The 23,280-nt window shown below is 42.2% G+C and overlaps 11 non-coding genes across 11 annotated transcripts; all 11 read left to right on the top strand.

The window, feature by feature from the left end:
* The first annotated feature begins 532 nt into the window (after positions 1–532).
* Positions 533–615, top strand: trnal-cag (transfer RNA leucine (anticodon CAG)). The gene has a single exon. It is a non-coding gene; the product is annotated as a tRNA-Leu (tRNA).
* A 1,371-nt stretch (positions 616–1,986) lies between these two features.
* On the top strand, positions 1,987–2,058 carry trnaq-uug (transfer RNA glutamine (anticodon UUG)). Its single transcript has one exon. It is a non-coding gene; the product is annotated as a tRNA-Gln (tRNA).
* A 1,385-nt stretch (positions 2,059–3,443) lies between these two features.
* trnav-cac (transfer RNA valine (anticodon CAC)) lies at positions 3,444–3,516 on the top strand. Its single transcript has one exon. It is a non-coding gene; the product is annotated as a tRNA-Val (tRNA).
* Positions 3,517–3,971: 455 nt separating this feature from the next.
* Positions 3,972–4,044, top strand: trnav-aac (transfer RNA valine (anticodon AAC)). The gene has a single exon. It is a non-coding gene; the product is annotated as a tRNA-Val (tRNA).
* A 6,794-nt stretch (positions 4,045–10,838) lies between these two features.
* On the top strand, positions 10,839–10,910 carry trnaq-uug (transfer RNA glutamine (anticodon UUG)). Its single transcript has one exon. It is a non-coding gene; the product is annotated as a tRNA-Gln (tRNA).
* Positions 10,911–11,182: 272 nt separating this feature from the next.
* Positions 11,183–11,254, top strand: trnaa-ugc (transfer RNA alanine (anticodon UGC)). Its single transcript has one exon. It is a non-coding gene; the product is annotated as a tRNA-Ala (tRNA).
* A 515-nt stretch (positions 11,255–11,769) lies between these two features.
* Positions 11,770–11,852, top strand: trnal-cag (transfer RNA leucine (anticodon CAG)). Its single transcript has one exon. It is a non-coding gene; the product is annotated as a tRNA-Leu (tRNA).
* Positions 11,853–12,716: 864 nt separating this feature from the next.
* trnal-cag (transfer RNA leucine (anticodon CAG)) lies at positions 12,717–12,799 on the top strand. The gene has a single exon. It is a non-coding gene; the product is annotated as a tRNA-Leu (tRNA).
* A 396-nt stretch (positions 12,800–13,195) lies between these two features.
* Positions 13,196–13,277, top strand: trnas-aga (transfer RNA serine (anticodon AGA)). Its single transcript has one exon. It is a non-coding gene; the product is annotated as a tRNA-Ser (tRNA).
* A 6,637-nt stretch (positions 13,278–19,914) lies between these two features.
* On the top strand, positions 19,915–19,997 carry trnal-cag (transfer RNA leucine (anticodon CAG)). The gene has a single exon. It is a non-coding gene; the product is annotated as a tRNA-Leu (tRNA).
* A 393-nt stretch (positions 19,998–20,390) lies between these two features.
* trnal-cag (transfer RNA leucine (anticodon CAG)) lies at positions 20,391–20,473 on the top strand. Its single transcript has one exon. It is a non-coding gene; the product is annotated as a tRNA-Leu (tRNA).
* The last annotated feature ends 2,807 nt before the right edge of the window (positions 20,474–23,280 follow it).

Raw genomic sequence — 23,280 nt, 5'->3', positions numbered from 1 at the left:
AAAAAAAAGACACAAAACAACACGCACTAGAATCAACAGAAAGACATCCATATGTTAGGAATTGATGAACAAATGATGAATGAAAAACAAAGCTAAACCTAGAGCATGGTAATAATGTAAAGCCATTGCTGCCATCTGGTGGTTACCCGCTGATAGTGCGAGAGGTGTCAAAAGAAGCACCAATGTATTGCAATCAGCTTTCCAACGAGAGATCTATACATTCTCATATTTTGCCTTCAGATACTGCTCCATCTAAGCAAGCATTCTGGTGAATACCAAATACTATTCAAAGGATATAATTATATGCTATAGGACTATTTAAATGTTCTTTTATGCCCGCAGTAAACAGAACACATTCCGTTGCTCTTTATTCATATTTTATTTCATAGCTGGTTATGGGCTCACAGTGACATAGAGTCTATATAATAAGGCTCTATGTCATGAAGCAATATAATGTATAATATCATGAAATATTTCATATACTGTGTTATGATATCTGTAAAAAATATTTACTTATTGTACAGTTTATATAGTCAGGATGGCCGAGCGGTCTAAGGCGCTGCGTTCAGGTCGCAGTCTCCTCTGGAGGCGTGGGTTCGAATCCCACTTCTGACAATAATATTTTTTCAGTGCTGTATTATGCTGATAAAAATATTATGCTGAGAAAAGACAGGCAAACGTATGAGAAAACACAATGTTAGTACTGTAGTGCAGCAGAACATGTCACCAAATGGACGGATAATGTTGGAATAACAATCTAATTCAATGGAAACGTTACCTGTAACATTATATTGGGAAAGAAAAGTAAATTCCAATATATAAAATATGAAATATAGATCAACACTGATGCGAAGTGAAATTTCCCACATCCCCTCTTGTATTTGAAGGCAGCATTAGCTAGCTGTGCCAGGCACGCCCACACCTGTGGTCGCTCGGTCATGATGTTGTCCAATGCACTTGAAAGACCTGCCAGGCTACAGGTCAGAAAAAAATACTGCCTTAAGTATGTTGAAATACAAACATTCATATCTTATTTTCTCAAACATTATCGGGCTTTAAACTTGATAACTCGGGCTAAATATTGATTATCAACTGACAGACAATTGTTAGCTAAAGGTACAGTTAGTTAGTTAGTTAGCTAGCTAGCTAGCTAGCTAAGTTAGCTAAGGTTAGCCATCTAAAATTCGCTTTTTCATAACGTTATCCTCTGTATCACTGTTATTGTCATATGCTGTCCTGTCGTGAGCTATGTAATGTAGTTTAGTAACATATTGTATGACACCGTTTGTTAGCAGCCGCACCTTGTCCGTATGTGAGCTACAATTTGAAAACTGCACCTTTCTGTCTTTGCTGCTGTGACATGTAGATTTCCCCGCTGTGGGATAAATACAGTCCAAGTCTAAGTCTTTGTATATAAATGAACGCCATATGACTTAAAAAGGACTGAATCCTTTAGGGTTACTGAATTTAAGGTGTGCTATTTCTGTTGTGAATGATAGAAAATAGCATCACTATATGACGATATGAGAAGCCTGGACTCTGAAACCAGTGATGTGAGTTCAAATCTTGGTGGGAACTTGTTTAAGGAGCGAGAAACGTTACAGGAAAAAAAAAAGTTGTGACTTGGGAAATGTTTGACCTTGTCAGTACCTGGACATTTCACATTTGTGTACAGCAAACACTGTTGTGATTTAGTTTGGTTTTGTGAAAGACTCGATCATGATGTGCAATAAGCCTGAAAGACTCACCAGGGTACAGATTAGAAATATTATGGTATTAAGTTTGTTGAAGTAAATCTTATTGTTTCATTGTCAAACATCATGAGGCCTGATAATGTGGGCTTAAAGGTTGATCTTCAAGTGAGAGCCTTAGAAGAACCTGGGCATGTAGCAGAAGTTCAACAGCCAAAGGTTGCTTTTTTTTTTTTTTTTTTTATGTTTTTAGGTATAACACTGTCGCAGCGCTTCCTCATTAACGTTTTGTAGTGGTTCCATGGTGTAATGGTTAGCACTCTGGACTTTGAATCCAGTGATCCGAGTTCAAGTCTCGGTGGAACCTGACTTTAAGAGGAAATATAGCAACTGTTGTCTGATTATGTCAGTCCCCCATAAACCTGAATTTGTGTGGACTAGATGTTACTTTGAGCGTCCTCTATATAAAGAGAGTTTTCTCTTTATTTTAATTAGAGACGTGTTTTGTCATGGGTAATTACTCAGTTTCAGCTCTCCTCCTCCCTATATGCTGACTTCAGTTCTCCCTGAGAAGATGGAGCTGGGAGCCCTGAAGGCCGACCGCAGAAACTGTGTCCGCAACGTGGAGACTGATGGCAGCACCGTCACCAGAGTCATCTCCACTGTGTGCCACTCTGACAGCACTGAACTGACCAACCGCTGGAGAGTGACCGACTACAGTGCAGACGGACACGTTCTCATGTTGGCCCTGTGTCAGTTTACCAAAGAGTCCACAGAGTGTGCAAGGACTCAGAGGAACAATAGGATCGACACAGAGGAAGAGAGCAGCAGCAGTTTGTCTCCACCAAATAAACGCTTGAGACTGTGATCATCTTTTTATCCTCATCCTGGCAGGGTGGCATGAGACACCTTTTATTTTTACTCCTCAGGGCTGGCCTGTGCATCTGGTGAGGCCCCTGGTAGAGTCTTCACTGGGGCCCATGTAGACATGCTGCACCATATGAAGAATATGGCTGGCTGAGGGGTTATTATTGTACATTTGTATATAGTTTGCGCCATCATGGTTGCAGTACACAGGTCAGGGTTGGCCCATGTGTCTGACATGGTGAAACTACAGGGAGCCATAGGGGAACTCAGATTCAGAGCCACAACGCTACTGACCCAACGACAGTTAGGACGAGCAGGAAGAACAGACTGATAGAAGAAGAGGGAGAGGACAGAAACAGCCTGATAGAAACCAGCGATGATGTTAACTCCACTTGCACTTCTCTCCCAGCTAACTGGAGCAGCCAGCTGTGGACAGAGTGAGATGAGAAGGAAACAATTATATCATTCCTATAATTCCTCTCGCTGTTCATTATTAGCTATTGTCTCTTTTCTGTCATTTCTTTTTTAGAGAGAGGAAACAAGAAAGAAACAAGTCCAGATTAAGACCAGACAAAAGACGAGCAATGAAGACAGTGTGCATTGTGAGCCCTCTCATGTAAAAAGATAAATATAGATTTTATTCTGTTCAGTGGAAGTCATTAACAGTAACTGACAGACACTAACAGACTCCCCTTGTCTGTTATTTGAGTGTAGACGAGACAAGAGGAGAAGAAAGGAGACACTGTGGACTGTGAACCATCTTTTATAAAAAGATTAAAGATAACAAGCACATTGTTTTATATTGTTATTATTATCAAAAAATGATAAACGTAAATCAATATCCTCCACACTATTTCTTACATTGTTTTGGTGATGAATTTGTCAGTTTCCGTAGTGTAGTGGTTATCACGTTCGCCTCACACGCGAAAGGTCCCCGGTTCGAAACCGGGCGGAAACACATTTATTTTCTCTCAATAACTGTTGGTAATTAAATCAAACTAAATTGAAAATTGCAGACAACAGCACAATGTATACCACTGTCTGTCACTCAAACGTGAAAACAATGTGTCCTTACTTTTATACTAAAAGGGGAAACAGCGCCCCCAATTCCCCGCTTGTGACCAAAAACTATATTTCATCCATAGTGATAAGAAATACCATAGAGCATGAATTGTGAAAGTTAGCTCTACAATCGCGCGTTTATTCTGTTACTCTGAGTGGAAAAAATAAACTGCGCAGAGAGATCATCAGTAAACCTAAATCATGATTTCCTATTTCTATTTGTCTTTATTCTGAAGTACATTGTGTATTCTGCTTCTCCACTTTTCTTTTGTTTCTGCTTGTTAATAAGGAAGGAAACCATGTCCTCACTCGGACAGCAGGACATGTTCGACACTGCTGTGTGTGAAGACAGTTTCCGTAGTGTAGTGGTTATCACGTTCGCCTAACACGCGAAAGGTCCCCGGTTCGAGACCGGGCGGAAACACATTTATTTTCTTTCATAATATAAATAATATAATATATATATGCACCAGATACGGATTTCCTCATGTGCTTTGTAAACGACCCTAAATATTGTAATACTGTATCTGAGTACTTGGGTAACATGACGTCTGAAAAATAAAGCTATCTGCACAGCTATAGTAGGAAAAGTTATGTGAGTGAGTAGCATAGCCAAGTGACATGTTACACAATTTAATAATCTATACAACAGACAGGGACTAACAAATGCACTGATGCCTTTATATTGCCTATTTGTGCTTCGACAAGTTTCTTTCTTTTCTGCTTGTTAATAGGGAAGCTAACCATATCTTCACTCAGACAGCAGGAACATGCTCAAAGACTGTAGTATTAATAGATAAATAACTAAATGCGAAATAAATGTATAAATATAAACAGGAATACGTAAATAAATCCAAGAATGAATACATAATTGCATAAATAAAATAATTAATAAATACATAAATGCTGAAATAAATACAGAAATAAGTCATTAAATGAGTAAAATTTGGTAATTAAACGGGACCAAAACAATTAAATGTCTTAAATCTATGCCTACATTTCAGGTCAGCTACATTTATTCTAATATGTGATTCATTTCTTTGTTTCTGTGTTTTGAACTTGCGTCTGACGGCTGCAGATCGCCACTAATATCGATCCGGCTGTTTAAGAAGCACCACCTCTCATTTAAATCCCAACGCGCCCCCGAACAAGCCAAACATTGTGAAATCACTGACTGATCCGAGCAGGTTACACGTCTTCACTTCAGAATCAGAAATACTTTATTGATCCCCGGGGGGAAATTGTACAGTACCGGTGCTCCCATTCAAGAGTAAAGTAGCATAATTTAGAACTAAAAGTATGTACAAATATAAAAATAAGAAATAGAAAATAAATAAAAAAATACACATTTACAGTATTTAAGTGAACAATGAGGTAAAAAAAATATATATATACAATAACAATGTATATGTATGTATATGTTGCACTGAGGTGTATGACTATATATCTATTGTCATACCTGATTGAGAACAAATATTGTTATCTCTTCATGAGCAGTGGCGGTTCGTGTTCATGGCACATTTTACGTTTTTTTTGTATATTTGTAATCAGGATTTTTTACTTTGTCTGCTGTCCAAACAACTAAATTACTAATTGAGAAAATAAGCTCTAATAATAATAATAATAGCCCACTGATAAACAATGAAATGTGAATACACAGCTGTTCAAGGGAAAAAACATTTAAATAAAACGGCAATTATTTCCAAAAGAGGGAAAATAACGAATGCAAACAAGAAAAATGCAAAGGACTGCAACTAACTATTGTTTCCATCAACAATTAATCTGACGATTTTTTTTTTCGATTCGTCAACTAAACATTTACTAAAAAAAGTGAAAAAATGCCCATCACAAATTCTCAGAGCCCAGGATAACGTTGTCAAATTGCTTATTTTTGTCCGGCAGAAAAGGTCCAAATGAATGCATTCAGTTTAAAGGCCTCAAACAGAGAAACCCATCTAATTCACACATTTGAGAAGCTGGAAAGCAACAAATGTTTGACCTTTTTGCTTGAAAAATTACCAAAACGGTGAATACCTTCTTAAAGTACTTTTCCGATCGACTAATCGCTTAATGACTTAAAAAAAAATGTTTTAACTATACTCAAGCTGTGATTTAATTAATATCAAACAAAATGAAATCTTTACACTAAAATTATAAAGAATAAATACTATATTATAAATATAAAAGGGCAACTGTTGGTGTTAAATAAATTAAAGATAACCAAATAAAGTCAGTGGTCGTCATGGTGACGAGGACTGACGTGTTGAGCTGAGGCCACAATTCTAATTCCATTCTGCACCTGAGCGCTGACAGGAGCTGAACTCTCGACAAGTGTCTTCGCTTCAATTGTGAAACCAAGTGCTGAATTGTTGGAAAGTGACAAACCCGAATTAATTAAACAACCTTTGAACTGTGGAAGTCTTCAGGGACGAGCTGTTAAAGTGTCGAAAAAATGGCCTCCGCTGGGTTACGCCGTGAGAAATACCTGCTGACCTTAGGCATCGTCCGTGTGCTGGATGAACGCTATGGTAAAACATTAGGCTAGCTACAACACATATAAGCATCATACATCTATATAGCTCAATGAAGTGTAAATTAATATTTTATAACATATTATCATGTATAAATATGATTTATTCCATTTTGATTGGGTGAAAATATTGACCAAGGCCAACATCAAACCATTATGCCTCAATTACAGCTGTGATATAGGTGGAAAATTCTTACAGTTGATTCAATGTTATATATGTGCACGTGTCAGGTGGAATATGTATGAATATTAATGTAGGAATTTGAGAAACATCCATTTTGAGGGGGGGTACTAGTGTCGTCGAGTTAACATTGAAAGTATAGGACAAAGATGGCGACTGGGCCATTTTTTAAAAAAGGCTAAAAGTTGTGTCTATTGCACGCGTCATGGTGACGACGTCAGAATCAGAATCAGAAGCACTTTATTGATGGGGGGGGGGGGGGGGGTTGTACAGTACCGGTGCTCCCATTCAAGAGTAGAAAGTAGCATAAATTTAGAGCTAAAGTATGAAGAAAATATAAAAATAAGAAATAGAAAATAAAAATATACACATTTACAGTATTTAAGTGAAAAATAAAAGTAAAAGAATATATACAATAACAATGTATATGTATGTGTATATATATGTATTGCACTGTTGTGTATGACTATATATGTATTGCACTGAAACATTTAAAGAATAAATAATGAGGTAGTATATGGCAGATATTGGAAGTAGTATGAGGCTGATGTCTGATGTCAGTGTGGTCAACCTGCACTAACTCGACTGTATGGAGACATAAGTGCCTAATGTTAATGAATATATATTTGACTAAATGCAATAAATGTAACCAAATGCGACCTCGTTGGTCACTAAAGCCCCTCATAGTGTCATGTTGTGGCCATAATTCAGAGAAAGATATAAAATAAATATTAGAATTTGAAATAATGTATCACAATCTGACATATCCTGCAGTTACGGCCTGCTTGAGACATGGAGCTTAAACGTTAATCACTCTAGTCTCCGCACAGCACAGCAGTCAACATATGTGTTAGAAAATGTCAATCATTTCAGAAACCATCTGTAACATTTTATTGTAAGATACGCAGACAGCCAATCTCAAGGATATTTAAATAGTATTTCATTCGCACCAAGACAAAAACTCTGACAGCAGAAGTTTAGTGTCTATAAAATGCTCATTAACAAACTTGGATTGGATTTAAAGCGGATGAATGTCCTGTTGTGTTTTATACATGTTCTTTTGGCATTGACAATACAAGGAAGACACATATTTTTAGTTATTAGTTTTTGAACTACATGAATTATCTTACATGTGAATAAGGTTTTTCATGATAAGTCTTGCTGTGGAGTGAACTGTGTCACAAATGCACAGCTACCTTGACATTTGAATAAAGGCTTTAATTATTCTGATCATGTCATGACTAATGTTTTCCTTTTTATTCCTTTCCATTTAGTTGCGCTGCCGAGACCAGGACCAATCCTTCAAATGATCCTTACTAACTTGAGGAACCGTCCTGTGAGCAGCGCACACATCGACTCCATGAGCAAGTCGGTCTTCAGCCTGTACCACAGCCTCGTCACAGGTTCAGAAGACTTCCCTGTGATTCCAGTCAAAGGATTCTTCCGCTCGGCCCGGACGGCCACACCCTTTGGCCATACCAAGCAGGAGCAGAGGGAGAACGCCCCACCAACTCCTTTTACGGATGCACCAGCAGGTGTGATGGTGCCTGCTGCAGGCCCGAGCTCTCCTCCAAATATGCTGACTCCAGTTCTCCCTGAGAAGATGGAGCTGGGAGCCCTGAAGGCCGACCGCAGAAACTGCGTCCGCAACGTGGAGACTGATGGCAGCACCGTCACCAGAGTCATCTCCACTGTGTGCCGCCCTGAGAGCACTGAGCTGACCAACCGCTGGAGAGTGACCGACTACAGTGCAGACGGACACGTTCTCATGTCGGCCCTGTGTCAGTTTACCAGAAAGTCTGCGCAGTATGCAGTGACTCCCAGACGGGAGAAGAGGAAGCACACAGAGGAAGAGAGCAGCAGCAGCCAGTCTCCACCAAAGAAACGCTTGAGACTGTGATGGTCATGTGCTCTGCTGCATCCCTTTTGTGGATTCAGCATCTGGCAGGCCAACAAGCTGCATTATTGCGTCCCCTGAGGGCTAGTCTTTGCGTCTGGCAGGACTAGCCACCGCCCATGGTCGCGTCTTGCACCGGGGCCCATGTAGACATGCTGCCTCATATGAGGAATATGTTTGGCTGCGTGGTTACAATTGTACATTTGTATATAGTTTAGTTCATCATAGCTACGACACACAGATCAGTGTTTTTGGAGCGTCTTGCACCTTTTCTTTATTTCTTGGTGCTGGCCTGTGTGTGGCAACTGTGAGGGAGCTACGAGGAACTTTTATTTACTTTATTAAACTAATTGGACTCATCACAATCATCGCAAGCTTCAGATTTCAGCTTAAGCCAAGAACAAGAAGACCTATTGTAACATCTGAAGCATCAGCGTCACAGCCGACAACACTACTCATCCACCAAAGACAGGCAGGTCGACGAGGAAGAACAGGCTGATTGGAGAAGCAGGAAAAGACAGGAACAAGATAGAGGCCTGCGCTTCTCTCCCAGCTAACCAGGCCACGTTTATGAAGGACAGGATGTCAAGATTTGACTTTTAAAGGAAGGTCCATGTGATATCAGATGGGAAGAGACAAGAGGCGAGGAGACAGGACAGCATGCATTATGAATCCTCTTGTTTAAAAAAGGTATACGTGAGTATACATTTATTATCATAATAATGATGAATACTCGGTTTGTTTGGTTGCTGTGGTTATAAACCTTGTCTGTCTTTATCCATATCCAGCGAGGACGAGCAGCCCCAGATATCCGCCTCATCTGCTGCAGCAGGACTATCAAAGACGGTGTACTGTCCTGAAGATGATCAGTGTTACAGCTACATTTGTCATGTTTGGTAGTTGAAAAGAAGGAAAAGATGTAAACCAACAAAGAATATATTTTTCTAACATTTATTTTACACCTGCTGTTTGTCTTAATAAACTAGTATTCACAGGACAAGTTACAATGTGTGTTTGCTTTGAGATTATAACAGTTTCAAAGGGGAACTTTAGTGTCAAATAAATAATAATCTTCAATTGCATCACTGCAATATGTCTGAATGATTAAGTGGGTATAAACAGTAGAAGCCTAGCATAATCACAAAAGTATTTTACGCTTATAAAATTCAGTATGTGTTTTGGTTCTAGGAAAGTGTGTTTCAAAAGTGATGCAATATAGGACAAGTTCTCTAACTTTCTCTTTACTCTCATTTAACAACTATATTACTCTAACTTTATGGTCATACTTTTTCTCTTCAAAAGAAGAGAAGAAAAGCCCAAAGAATCAAACAGTGTTGGCTGTTCTTTTTACTCACAGAATACCTTTATTTGAATTACTCAATTACTTTAACTTAATCTTATGCATTCCACATCATTTTTCTTTAACAGATAGCGTTCAAACATGTAAGGTTGCATATGTGAGAATCCTCAAATTCCAAAATCCTCACGCGAAGTGAAATTTCCCATATGCCTTCTTGTATTTGAAGGCAGCATTAGCTAGTTGTTCCAGATTTGAGTGCGCTCACCTGTGGTCGCTCGGTCATGATGTTGTCCAATCCCCCTGAAAGACCTGCCAGGCTACAGGTCAGTAAAAAATACTGTATGTTGAAAGACAAACATTCATATATTGTTTCTCAAATATTGCCGGGCTTTAAACTTGATAACTCGGCCTAAATATTGATTACCAAGTGACAGACAATTGTTAGCTAAAGTTACAGTTAGCTAGCTAGTTAGCTAAGTTAGCTACGTTAGCCAGCTAAAAAAATCGCCTTTTCACAACGTTATCCTGTGTATCACTGCTATTGTCATATGCTGTCCTGTCGTGAGCTATGTAATATAGTTTAGTAACATATTGTACGACATTGTTCCACCACTGGAAATGGACAAATAAATGTATCTTACTGGTTCAATGACGTAATGGCAAGCAGCCGCACCTGGTCCGTATGTGAGCCACAATTTGAAAACTGTGTATATAAATGAACGCCATATGATTTAAAAAAGGACTGCATCCTTTAGGGTTACTTACTATTTAAGGTGTGCTATTTCTGTTGTGAATGATAGAAAATACCATCACTATATGACATGTATGACGATATGAGAAGCCTGGACTCTGAAACCAGTGATGTGAGTTCAAATCTTGGTGGGAACTTGTTTTAGGAGCGAGAAACGTTACAGGTAAAAAAAAAAAAAAAAGTTGTGACTTGGGAAATGTTTGACCTTGTCAGTACCTGGACATTTCACATTTGTGTACAGCAAAATGTTGTGATTTAGTTTGGTTTTGTGAAAGACTCGATCATGATGTGCAATAAGCCTGAAAGACTCACCAGGGTACAGATTAGTAATATTATGGTATTAAGTTTGTTGAAGTAAATCTTATTGTTTTATTGTCAAACATCATGAGGCCTGATAATGTGGGCTTAAAGGTTGATCTTCAAGTGAGAGCCTTAGAAGAAACTGGGCATGTAGCAGAAGTTCAACAGGTTTGTAATGTTCACCAGCCAAAGTTTGCTTTTTTAAAAATGTTTTTAGGTATAACACTGTCACAGCGCTTCCTAATTAATGTTTTGTGGTGGTTCCATGGTGTAATGGTTAGCACTCTGGACTTTGAATCCAGTGATCCGAGTTCAAGTCTCAGTGGAACCTGACTTTAAGAGGAAATATAGCAACTCTTGTCTGATTATGTCAGTCCCTGATAGACCTGAATTTGTGTGGACTAGATGTTACTTTGAGCGTCCTCTATATAAAGAGAGTTTTCTCTTTATTTTAATTAGTCCGATCATGTCATGACTAATGAGAGTAAGGTTTTCCTTTTCTATACTTTTCATTCAGCTGCTCTGCCTCGGCAAAGACCAGTCCTTCATCTGATACTGACCGACCTGAGGAATGTAGTTTACACCCATCAGAGTGGAAATTATGGGGATGTAGCTCAGTGGTAGAGCGCATGCTTTGCATGTATGAGGCCCCGGGTTCAATCCCCGGCATCTCCATATTTTAAGGAATGTTTGTCCAAATTGCGTCCAAAGTCAGCGAACCGTGCTGCATGTGGTCTCGTAATCAGTAGGGGACTATTAAAGATGACAACCGGACTTTGTCCGTAGATTCTGTTAATTCACAACAAAAGTGTCTTTGCTCTAAAGATTTAGTCAACATCAGTAGCAAGTAGTGTATAAAATGAAGCTTTACCTGGTTAGTTAAGAAATTTTGAAATATGTAAATGTAGCAATTAATTAAGGATTAATTACCAACTTTTAGTTATCTGTCTATTCCCCTTCCAACTCAATCAGCTGACTTACTTTCCATTCAGCTGCTCTGCCTTGGCCAGGACCAGTCCAAGCATCGTCTGCTCACTCCAGATGGCCACACTGTTTGGTCATACCAAGCAGGAGCAGAGGCAGATGCCACACCATCTCCTTTAATGGATGCACCAGCAGATAGGATGGTACCTGCTACAGGCTGGAGCTTCTGAGACGTGATTTATAGTTATGAATTTATGGTTTTTATAGTCAGGATGGCCGAGCGGTCTAAGGCGCTGCGTTCAGGTCGCAGTCTCCTCTGGAGGCGTGGGTTCGAATCCCACTTCTGACAGCATTTTTTCTCTGGAACTGTTGCCTGTACCACAATATTTGCAAAGAAAAGTCAACAACCCCTTAGTAGTACAAGTGCAGTAATTAGGTGCGGCGTCGAAGACACTGCGTTGTGGTTGCAGTCTCCTAACTATTTTTCACTGTAACTGTTGCCTGTAACATGATATTGGGAAAGAAAAACAGCCATTCTTGGTCTGTTTGTGGACAAGCAAAAAAGAGTGTAGTCAGAGCCCAGAAGTGCTAACTATTACACCATAGACAGTTTCTTACATGATTTCACAGTATACTGTAAGTGCTACCAGAATACCTTATAAGAGTGTGTCAAGTGCAAGGGGGGGGGTGTAGCTCAGCGGTAGAGTGTAATCCCCGTCGTAATGGCTAAGACACTTCCCACCTTCACTCAGTATGTGAGCTGTCCTACTAGAGAGGAGAGGACCCTGGACTTGCTGTATGCTAATGTGAAGGATGCATACAGCCCCAGTGAAGATCAGGAAGCTGAAACTCCAGCAGAACAACATCAGAGAGGTCTGGAGTGGAATGAGGACCATCATGGGTTTCAGGCCAACCAACAACAGAGGAGTTGAAGGCAGTGTGGACCGGGCCAACGAACTGAATCTGTTTTTCAACAGATTTGATACTGTGCCCCCCCCCCCCTTATGCTGTCTGCCTCCAGCTGTTCCACGACAGCCTGAGGAAGCTGTGAGGTAGTAATGGTGTAATGGTTGGCACTCTGCACTCTGAATCCAGTGGAACCTGATTTTAAGCGGGAGTGGTTAGGGAATGCAATTTATCAGAATACGTTATGGATCCCTGGGGGGTGGGATTACACTCGCTGTTTTTTTCCATGATAAAAAAGGTATGTACAGTCAGGATGGCCGAGCGGTCTAAGGCGCTGCGTTCAGGTCGCAGTCTCCTCTGGAGGCGTGGGTTCGAATCCCACTTCTGACAGTTGTTTTTCTCTGGAACAACCCGTTAGTCGTACAAGTACAGTAATTAGGTGTGGCGTCTGAGATACTGCGTTGTGGTTGCAGTCTCCTAACTATTTTTCACTGTAACTGTTGCTTGTAACGTGATATTGGCAAAAAAAAATTCTTGGTCTGTTTGTGGACAAGCAAAAAAGAGTGGAGTCAGAGGCCAGAAGTGCTAACTATTACACCATAGACAGTTTCTTACATGATTTCACAGTAAGTGCTACCCGAATACCTTTGTATATCCCCCCCGGGGATCAATAAAGTATTTCTGATTCTGATAAGAGTGTGTCGTGTGCAAGGGGGATGTAGCTCAGTGGTAGAGCGTAACCCCCATCAGATCAGGCACAGATGTCATGAAAATAGATGCATAAGAGTTGTCGTGGCCGAGTGGTTAAGGCGATGGACTAGAAATCCATTGGGGTCTCCCCGCGCAGGTTCGAATCCTGCCGACAACGGATTCTTCTTGACACCGTCAATAACTCCACCTGTAATGTGTTGTGTAGACATTTCCACACGAGTGGGTTATCAGGACGGAAATATCTCCTTTGGTGTTCCCACTACATTAGGTGTCTCCACAACCACTTGGTAAAATATGTTGCTGTAACTCTATGTATAGATGTATGTATGTATGTATAGTAACTCTTGAACAACATAAATGATCTTAAATACGTTTTTTAACAGTAAGTTCTGCGATGTGAACCTGTCTTTGAAGTCATAAATGCACAGCTATTTTGACTACTTAATCTGGGCTTTAATTAGTTTGATCATGTCATGACTAATGAGACTAATGTTTTCCTTTTCTTTACTTTCCATTCAGCTGCTCTGCCTCGGCCAGGACCAGTCCTTCAGCTGATACTGAGGAATCGTCCTCTGAGCAGCACAAGCATCGACTCCATGAGGGACTCTATCCTGAGCCTGTATCACAGCCTCATCACAGGCTCCAAGGACTTCCCTTTGATTCCATTCAAAGGATTCTTCTGCTCACTCCAGACGGCCACACTGTTTGGCCATACCAAGCAGGAGCAGAGGCAGACGCCACACCATCTCCTTTAATGGATGCACCAGCAGGTAGGATGGGGCCTACTACAGGCTGGAGCGTGATTTATCATGGATGATTACACAATTTCAGAACCACAAAGAGTCCATACAGTGTGCAAGGACTCCACCAAAATCTCTACCTGTCTCCTCCAAATCAACACTGAACATGTGAATATCAATCTTCACACTATTTTTTTATTGTTTTAATTGTTTACGTAGTCACCTAATTGAAAACACGAAATTTAGTTCATGTAAGTATATTAAATATCATGCATTTTAGTAAGTTATCAGTCTCCGTGGTGTTCCGTAGTACTTTATTTAAAGCTTATTGTGGAAGAAAGCTTACTGTTGGAAGATATTCAGACACAGGGCAATACAAGTGCAACAAATACAATGAAGACTTCAAATGTAGAAATATTTATTTTTTCCTTATAACTACTCACAGTAAACACAGAATAATTTATCAATACTTTTGTGACGACCCTCTGAGCAGGCCTCTCCCTCCAGGAGCCTGGTGTGCAGAGTCAGGTCGTTGGGGAGATGCAGCTCACCTGGTCTGGTGGCAGTCAGCCAGTCTCTCTCCCTCCCTCTCTCTACCCTATTTGGTACAGGTTCAAGTCTCTGTCACCATATTGTAGATGCTGTCCAGGACCCGTCGTTCCTTCTTGTGCAGCCCCGCTTCTGTGGTGTTGGGACAGACCAAATCCCCCAAAAAGCGATCTGGAGCAGGAGCCTGGTGGTATAGATGACTGTGGTGGAAAGTCAGGTCGTTGGGGAGATGCTGCTCACTTGCTCTGGCCACAAGATATATAAGCTGGTGGCAGTCAGCCAGTCTCTCTCCCCTGGTCTATTTGGTTTTGTTGTATTTAATTTGTTTTTATCTTTCCTTTTGGTATTGTCAAATGAAATGGGGACTCGTCCCGGATCCAAAACAGCTTGGTAAAAATCAGATACAGCCTTAGAGTGACGAATGAGGAGTTTTTGATTGATTGGTGACCAATTTGGTTTGACCCTTGTGTGAATGCTAAAGTGAGTTTAGGTGCTTTTTAGAAGTGTAGATTCAAGTGTTGTGGGTAAGATTTGGGGAGTATCATGCAAGGTTTTTTGTTCTGTTGTTTGGACTGGTTACTTTGGTTTTGTGGGGTGTAGGTGGATGTTTGAAGGGAAAATGGGGTTTGCAAACCCATTTGTTTAGAGTTAAAGCAAGTACTGGTGCGTGTAATTGGTGACTATGGCCACATTTCAGTTGTTAAGAACCATGCATCTCCTTTGTTGGCTGAAGTGGTTGATCTCAATAGGAGACTGACCAGTTTGTTGTTTTCACTTAGTGTGGCGGAGAACGTGGGTGAAGACAATGTCTTGGGAGCATTTCCCTTGTTCCAGAGGGTGGCCAGTTCCCTGGTTGCCTTTTGGTACTGGTGGAATTAGTGCATAAGTACCCACCACATGTATCTGTGCGAAGACTAGGGTTGAGACTAGTTAGTAAACGGAATTAGCTAGTGCTGGGGAGCTTGGGCTCTGTTGTGGCTGTCTTTGATTACACCATTGCACATGTTCCAGTACATGCATGAGTATTTGTTCTTTGGGTTTGTAATCTCAAACATAGTATGGCTAGAATTGTAAAATCTGTGCCCATTATCGAATCTTGATGGTATGTTGCATTATCCACTTTGTTTGAGCCTGGCACACCTCAAGATGGCTAGGCAGGTGTTAAGATTTGTTGGGTAGGTAAGGAACTAGAATAATAGTGAGGAAGTGGTGGTAAACAGTCATTTGTTTTAGTGTCTGCTACCTGGTAGCTTGGCCTGCTAGCTTTGGTAATATATAAGCACTATAGCTTATTTTTTGTTTGGTTGTGTTTGTGTGTTTTGAGTTGTTTGGGCTTGGTTTTCTCTCCATGGTACAACTTGGTTGACTAGTAAGCCTATTTGATTTTGACAACCCTCTGAGCAGGCCTCTCCCTCCAGGAGCCTAGTCAGAATCAGAATCAGAATCAGAAACTGTTTATTGCCAAGTAACATACATTACAAGGAATTTGCTGTGGTCTGAAGGTGCTATTGTTTTGATAACAAATAAGTAGAATATAAAAGCTAAAATAACAATAAGAATAAGAATAAAAATAAGATAAGATAAATAACAACAGTGCAGTGACCAGAATAAAGTAAAGTAAAGTGTCCAGATAAAGTGTCCAGTAGGGGGTGGGTGCGTTAATGTAACGCAGTGGGGACAGGGGTGATGTACGTTAATATAACGTATAGCTTGTATAGCTTGTGGTAGTGTTCGGGGGGGTGTCAGTGAGAGTTTGTCAGGTTGACTGCAGAGGGGAAGAAACTGTTTTTGTGGCGGGAGGTTTTGGTCCTGATGGACCGCAGCCTCCTGCCAGAGGGGAGGGGGTCGAACAGATGGTGTCCGGGGTGGGAGGGGTCAGCAGCGATCTTCCTGGCTCTCCTCAGGGTCCTGGAGGAGTACAGGTCCTGAAGAGATGGGAGGTTGCAGCCGATCACCCTCTCTGCAGAGCGGATGATACGCTGCAGTCTGCGTCTGTCCTTGGTGGAGGCAGCAGCGTACCAGACGGTGATGGAGGAGGTGAGGATGGACTCTATGATGGCAGTGTAGAAGTGAACCAGCATTTTTTGTGGCAGGTTAAACTTCCTCAGCTGCCTCAGGAAGTACATCCTCTGTTGGGCTTTCTTGATGAGGGAGCTGATGTTCAGCTCCCACCGGAGGTCCTGGCTGATGATGGAGCCCAGGAAACGGAAGGACTCCACAGTGTCCACTGGAGAGTCACACAGGGTGATGGGGGCGGGTGGGGCTGCGCTCTTCCTAAAGTCAACAACCATCTCCACTGTCTTTGAAGCGTTAAGCTCCAGGTTGTTGCTGTTGCACCAGGTCACCAGGTGGTCAATCTCCCACCTGTAGGCAGACTCATCCTCTCCAGAGATGAGTCCGATGAGGGTGGTGTCGTCCGCGAACTTCAGGAGCTTGACGGACTGGTGACTGGAGGTGCAGCTGTTGGTGTACAGGGAGAAGAGTAGTGGAGAAAGAACGCAGCCTTGAGGGGAGCCGGTGCTGATCGTCCGCGAGTCTGAGACGTGTTTCCCCAGCTTCACGTGCTGCTTCCTGTCAGACAGGAAATCTGTGATCCACCTGCAGGTGGGGTCAGGCACGTTGAGCTGGGAGAGCTTGTCCTGAAGAAGAGCCGGGACGATGGTGTTGAAGGCAGAGCTGAAGTCCACAAACAGGATCCTGGCATAGGATCCTGCGGAGTCCAGGTGCTGGAGGATGAAGTGTAGAGCCAGGTTGACGGCGTCGTCTACAGACCTGTTGGCTCTGTAGGCGAACTGCAGGGGGTCCAGCAGAGAGTCTGTGATGGATTTGAGGTGGGACAGGACCAGGCGTTCAAATGATTTCATGACCACAGAGGTCAGGGCGACGGGTCTGTAGTCATTTAATCCTGTGGGCCCTGGTTTTTTGGGGACGGGGATGATGGTGGAGGCCTTGAAGCAGGCTGGCACGTGGCATGTCTCCAGTGAGGTGTTGAAGATGTCCGTGAACACCGGAGACAGCTGATCGGCGCAGCGCTTCAGGCAGGATGGGGAGATGGAGTCTGGTCCAGCAGCTTTACGCGGGTTTTGTCTCTTGAAGAGTCTGTTCACATCTCTTTCAAGGACAGACAGAGGTGTCGATGCTGGAGGAGTGGGGGGCACTGTGGGGGGCAGCTGTGGTGGTAAGAGGTGTGAGAGTTCAGCCCCAGGTGTGATGAGGGGGTTGGGGCTGTTGGGCTGGAGCTGGTGGGTGATGGTGTGGGGGATGGTGTCAGGACTGTCCCATTGTCTTTCAAAACGACAGTAGAAGTCGTTGAGGCTGTTGGCGAGGCGTCGGTCGTTAGCAGAGTTGGGGGCTCTTGGCTTGTAGTTGGTGATCTGCCTGAGCCCCCTCCACACAGAAGCAGAGTCGTTGGAGGAGAACTGGTCTTGTAGTCTCTCTGAGTACAGTCGTTTAGCTTCCCTCACCGCCTTGCTAAACTTGTACTTGGCTTCCTTAAACTCTGCTCTGTTGCCACTCTTAAACGCCTCTTCCTAGTGGGCGGAGTCAGGTCATTTGGGAGCTGCAGCTCACCTGGTCTGGTGGCAGTCCGCCAGTCTTTCTCTCCCCTGGATTCCATTTGTCTCTACTGGTGCTTTTGTGGAAAAACTCTACAGTAGCCTTCACCTTGTCCACAGTTGGTTTCACCACCCTCAGCGCATATTTAATCATCAGGTTTATTGTGCGCGCAAGACATGGGTGGTGGGTCCACTGCAAAATGTTTATGGCTTTTGTTACGTTTGCTGCATTATCAGTAACACAGCACACCACTTTGTCGTCTACTTGCCACTCTTTTGCCACTCTTAGTAGCTCCTCTGCCAGGTTTTCTGCAGTATGTCTCTCTGCAAACTTAAAACAGTCAAGAAGGCAGGATGTCATCTTAAAGTTTTCAATAAAGTGAAAAGTGACGGACATGTATGAGCATGTCGTTCTGGATGTCCAGCAGTCAGTTGTCAGGCAAACTGCTGAAGCTTTTTTGACCTTGTCTTGCCACAATGCACACTCCGTGTTATATAGTCATGGAATAATTGTTTGGGACAAGGTTTTTCTACTGGGGAGAACATACATGGGGTTTAAGGCCTGGACAAAAGTTTTAAATCCTTTGTCCTCCACAATGGAAAATGGTTGAAAGTCACTGGCTATCATTTTAGCCAGCTCCTCATCAACACTTATCCATTTGGCTGGGGTCATTTGTTTTGTAATAAATGTGCTTATTTTGGTTTGAGTTGTCATGTGATTGGCCGCATGGTGTGCCCAGCAAAATAAAGTCCCGCCCCTGCCTGCATGGATTCTGAGCAGGAGCGGCTGAAGATTCGGCTCTCCCCGACGGGATTCGGCTCTTCTCGTTCGCTACAAAGAATCGGCTCTTAGAGCCGGCTGGTTCGCAAACAACATCACTACTGGCCACAAATGGGCCAGCTGAGTTGTTTAAGCTTTAAGTGTCTCTGTTCCTGGAGTCAGCAGTCTTTGCAATAACAAAACAATGCATAAACATACTTAATACTGGTAAAAGACACTGCTGATGTTCTACACAGTATGAAATTAAATGTTAAAGTACTTACTGACACAGTGGCACACACTGCTCTGGGACTGACGACATCCATTGAAGCTTGAACATCTATCTGAACCTGTAAAAGCATGGCAAGCATGGACATTTCTTAATCTAAAGATAACAGTTGCACATTTGATTTCATTGAACACAGATTAAATAATTGATTTGCATTTGTGCACAGAGATCTGATGAAAAAGACTTGCTCATTACATGTTAACTCATAGGAACCTTTTATTGTATTTGATACATGTTATAATGAGTAAAATGTATTGTGAGAGTAAATAACAATGAATATACTCATACCACTTCTTCTGCCTGGGAGCTGGTCCGTTTCCTTCACCTGCAGGCCAGGCCCCAGTGCTGGCAAACTTCCTCAGGCGTGACATCCACTCTTGAGTCTGCCATCGTCTTGTGTGATTAACATGCATACAGCTCTGGAAAAAAATGAAGAGACAGCTCCCAATCTGTCTTATATCAGCATCTCTACATGTATGGCAGCCATTACATTTCGGTGTCTGTTGAATCCCAACAGAAGCACACCTCATTCTACTTAATGAGGTACTGATTAGTTGATCACCTGAACCAAATCTTATTCAACAAGTAAAAGTATAAAAACAAAAACACTGCTCTTGCAATAGGACAGCAAGTGAGCTACAAAAAGAATGGCAAGCGGCAGCTGAGGTTCGCAAAAGACCATAAGGGTTGGACCGTAGGGGACCGGAGTAAGATCATCTTCTCTGATAAGTCCAATTTTAAGTTTTGTCCAAGCTGTGATTGAAAATCAGGGTTATTCCACCAAATATTGATTTCGGAACTCTTCCTAAGTTAAAACATTTTATTGTGATTTATTGTGAAAAAATGAATATGAACTTTGAGATCTGAAAATTTTGAAATAATGGAAATGATGGTAATATATAGTCAGGATGGCCGAGCGGTCTAAGGCGCTGCGTTCAGGTCGCAGTCTCCTCTGGAGGCGTGGGTTCGAATCCCACTTCTGACAGTTTTTCACTGCAACTGTTGCCTGTAACATGATATTGCCAGTCTCTGGCCTCTCATGAACTCCTAGCAGCTGCAATGCCAGGCTACTGCTATCCCAGCCACAAGTGTCTGCAGTGTAAACCTTGGTAAAGTTAGCATGCTAGAATTTGTTTGGAGGCCCATTTTTTGCTGGATGAATGTTTTGGTGATATCATGTCAGAAACTGTTCCACAACAGCCTGAGGAAGCTGTGAGGTAGTAATTGTGTAATGGTTGGCACTCTGCACTCTGAATCCAGTGGAACCAGATTTTAAGCGGGTGTGGTTAGGGAATGCAATTTATCAGAATACGTTATGGATCCCTGGGGGGTGGGATTACACTCGCTTTTTTTTCCCATTATAGAAAAGGAATGTACAGTCAGGATGGCCGAGCGGTCTAAGGCGCTGCGTTCAGGTCGCAGTCTCCTCTGGAGGCGTGGGTTCGAATCCCACTTCTGACATCAAATCTTTTCCATTGGTGCAGCAACTGCACTGTACTTTTGTGGTGAGGCGTATTGGCTTCTGCCTGACAAGGTACTTTGACCTCCTTTCAGATACCAACTCTTGAAACGCATATGAAAAACCTATTAACCTATTTGATATAATGATACATTTTTTGTCTGTCATTTTGCCTGTCTCTACTCTATAAATGCAGAGAGCAAGTAAAGAGCTAGATGCAATTACATGTTCTACAATTAAACAAAGACAAGAAAGAAATCATTGTATTTGGCAATAGGAACAAATTAAAGTTATTGCTCAGCTTGATTCAGGAGATATAAAGACAAAAACCCAAGTTAAAAATCTTGGTATTTTAATAGACTCAGATCTGAGCTTCAGCAGCTGCATCAAGGCGATAACCATCTCAAACAAGTAGCAAGAATTAGAGGTGTCATAGCCAGACAAGATTAAGGGAAACTCAGTCAGGCCTTCATTTCCACCCTGCTGTAAATGAAGGCATGAAGGACTATTGTAACGGTCTCTTGTCTGGTCTTCCTAAAAAAACTGTTCTTACAAGAACCAAGTTACTTAGAATAGATTTCAATGTACTGCTGCTAGTTTATAAATCAATAATCCCAGGCCAAAATATATTTCTGATCTCCTTGAAGAATATAAACCCAGTAGGGCTCTTAGATCTTGAGAAAGGTGTCAGCTGGTTGTACCTTGACTCAGATTACCTACTATGCTTTACACAGATGAAACCAACTTCCTGATGATCTCAAATACGCCCAAAGTTTAACCATTTTCAAATCTAAATTAAAAACTCTGTTGTTCTCCTGTGCCTTTGATTGATTGGTTTCTCTACTGCACTTTTATTTCATCTGTTGCATCTGAGGCAACTTACAAAGTATTGCTGCACTGTAACTGTATTTCATTTCATTTTGTTGATTTTATTCTGGTTTTTATTGCTTATTGTTTATACGTGAGTATACATTTCTTATCAGAATAATACTCAGTTTGTTTGGTTGCTGAGGTTATTAACCTTGTCTGTCTTTATCCATTTCCAGCGAGGACGAGCAGCCCCAGATGTCCCCCTCATCTGCTGCTTCAGGATTATCAAAGATGGTTTCGGAGAGGGTTTGCAATGCATGCTGTCCTGTCTCCTCGCCTCTTGTCTCTTCTCATCTCATCACCTGTCTGTAAAAGACACATAGCAGATAGGGACACAGTCAATACGTTTGTTACCTTTGTATCTTTGATGTTACTTGGTTACTGGTAACTCTAGCTTATTACCTAGTCATGTCATTATTGCTCCATACTGTAGTATTTAGAAGTACTACTACACCAGAAACACTTTCAGATTGAGTACTTACCAAATACCAAGTCGACTGTCATAAAGTGGCTGTTGTTCATCATTGCAGTCCAGGACCAATAGAGGGTTCCAGTGCAGTTTGTTGAGGGGGATTGTCTCAAGTTGTGTGCAGAGTGTATATGGCCCAGCCAGAAGAGGCTGTACCTCCATGTTGGCCATGTTGAAATGTTGCGATGGTGTTATCTGCAACAAAGCCAACTCAACTGAAGATGATGAAGGAGTCTCTGCATCTGATATCACATGGACCTTCCTTTAAAAGTCAAATCTTGACATCCTGTCCTTCACAAACGTGGCCTGGTTAGCTGGGAGAGAAGCGCAGGCCTCTATCTTGTTCCTGTCTTTTCCTGCTTCTCCAATCAGCCTGTTCTTCCTCGTCGACCTGCCTGTCTTTGGTGGATGAGTAGTGTTGTCGGCTGTGACGCTGATGCTTCAGATGTTACAATAGGTCTTCTTGTTCTTGGCTTAAGCTGAAATCTGAAGCTTGCGATGATTGTGATGAGTCCAATTAGTTTAATAAAGTAAATAAAAGTTCCTCGTAGCTCCCTCACAGTTGCCACACACAGGCCAGCACCAAGAAATAAAGAAAAGGTGCAAGACGCTCCAAAAACACTGATCTGTGTGTCGTAGCTATGATGAACTAAACTATATACAAATGTACAATTGTAACCACGCAGCCAAACATATTCCTCATATGAGGCAGCATGTCTACATGGGCCCCGGTGCAAGACGCGACCAGGGGCGGTGGCTAGTCCTGCCAGACGCAAAGACTAGCCCTCAGGGGACACAATAATGCAGCTTGTTAGCCTGCCAGATGCTGAATCCACAAGGGGCAGAACAAGGGATGCAGCAGAGCACATGACCATCACAGTCTCAAGCGTTTCTTTGGTGGATGAGTAGTGTTGTCGGCTGTGACGCTGCTGCTTCAGATGTTGCAATAGGTCCTCTTGTTCTTGGCTTAAGCTGATATCTGAAGCTTGCGATGGTTGTGATGAGTCCAATTAGTTTAAAAAAGTAAATAAAAGTTCCTCGTAGCTCCCTCACAGTCACCACACACAGGCCAGCACCAAGAAATAAAGAAAAGGTGCAAGACGCTCCAAAAACACTGATCTGTGTGTCGTAGCTATGATGAACTAAACTATATACAAATGTACAATTGTAACCACGCAGCCAAACATATTCCTCATATGAGGCAGCATGTCTACATGGGCCCCGGTGCAAGACGCGACCATGGGCGGTGGCTAGTCCTGCCAGACGCAAAGACTAGCCCTCAGGGGACACAATAATGCAGCTTGTTGGCCTGCCAGATGCTGAATCCACAAAAGGGATGCAGCAGAGCACATGACCATCACAGTCTCAAGCGTTTCTTTGGTGGAGACTGGCTGCTGCTGCTCTCTTCCTCTGTGTGCTTCCTCTTCTCCCGTCTGGGAGTCACTGCATACTGCGCAGACTTTCTGGTAA

The sequence above is a fragment of the Enoplosus armatus genome, chromosome 22, assembly GCF_043641665.1.
Source record: "Enoplosus armatus isolate fEnoArm2 chromosome 22, fEnoArm2.hap1, whole genome shotgun sequence".
In the NCBI taxonomy this organism is placed as follows: domain Eukaryota; kingdom Metazoa; phylum Chordata; class Actinopteri; order Centrarchiformes; family Enoplosidae; genus Enoplosus; species Enoplosus armatus.
The sequence above is the reverse complement of the archived record's forward strand: the minus strand, read 5'-3'. Positions and strand labels throughout refer to the sequence as shown.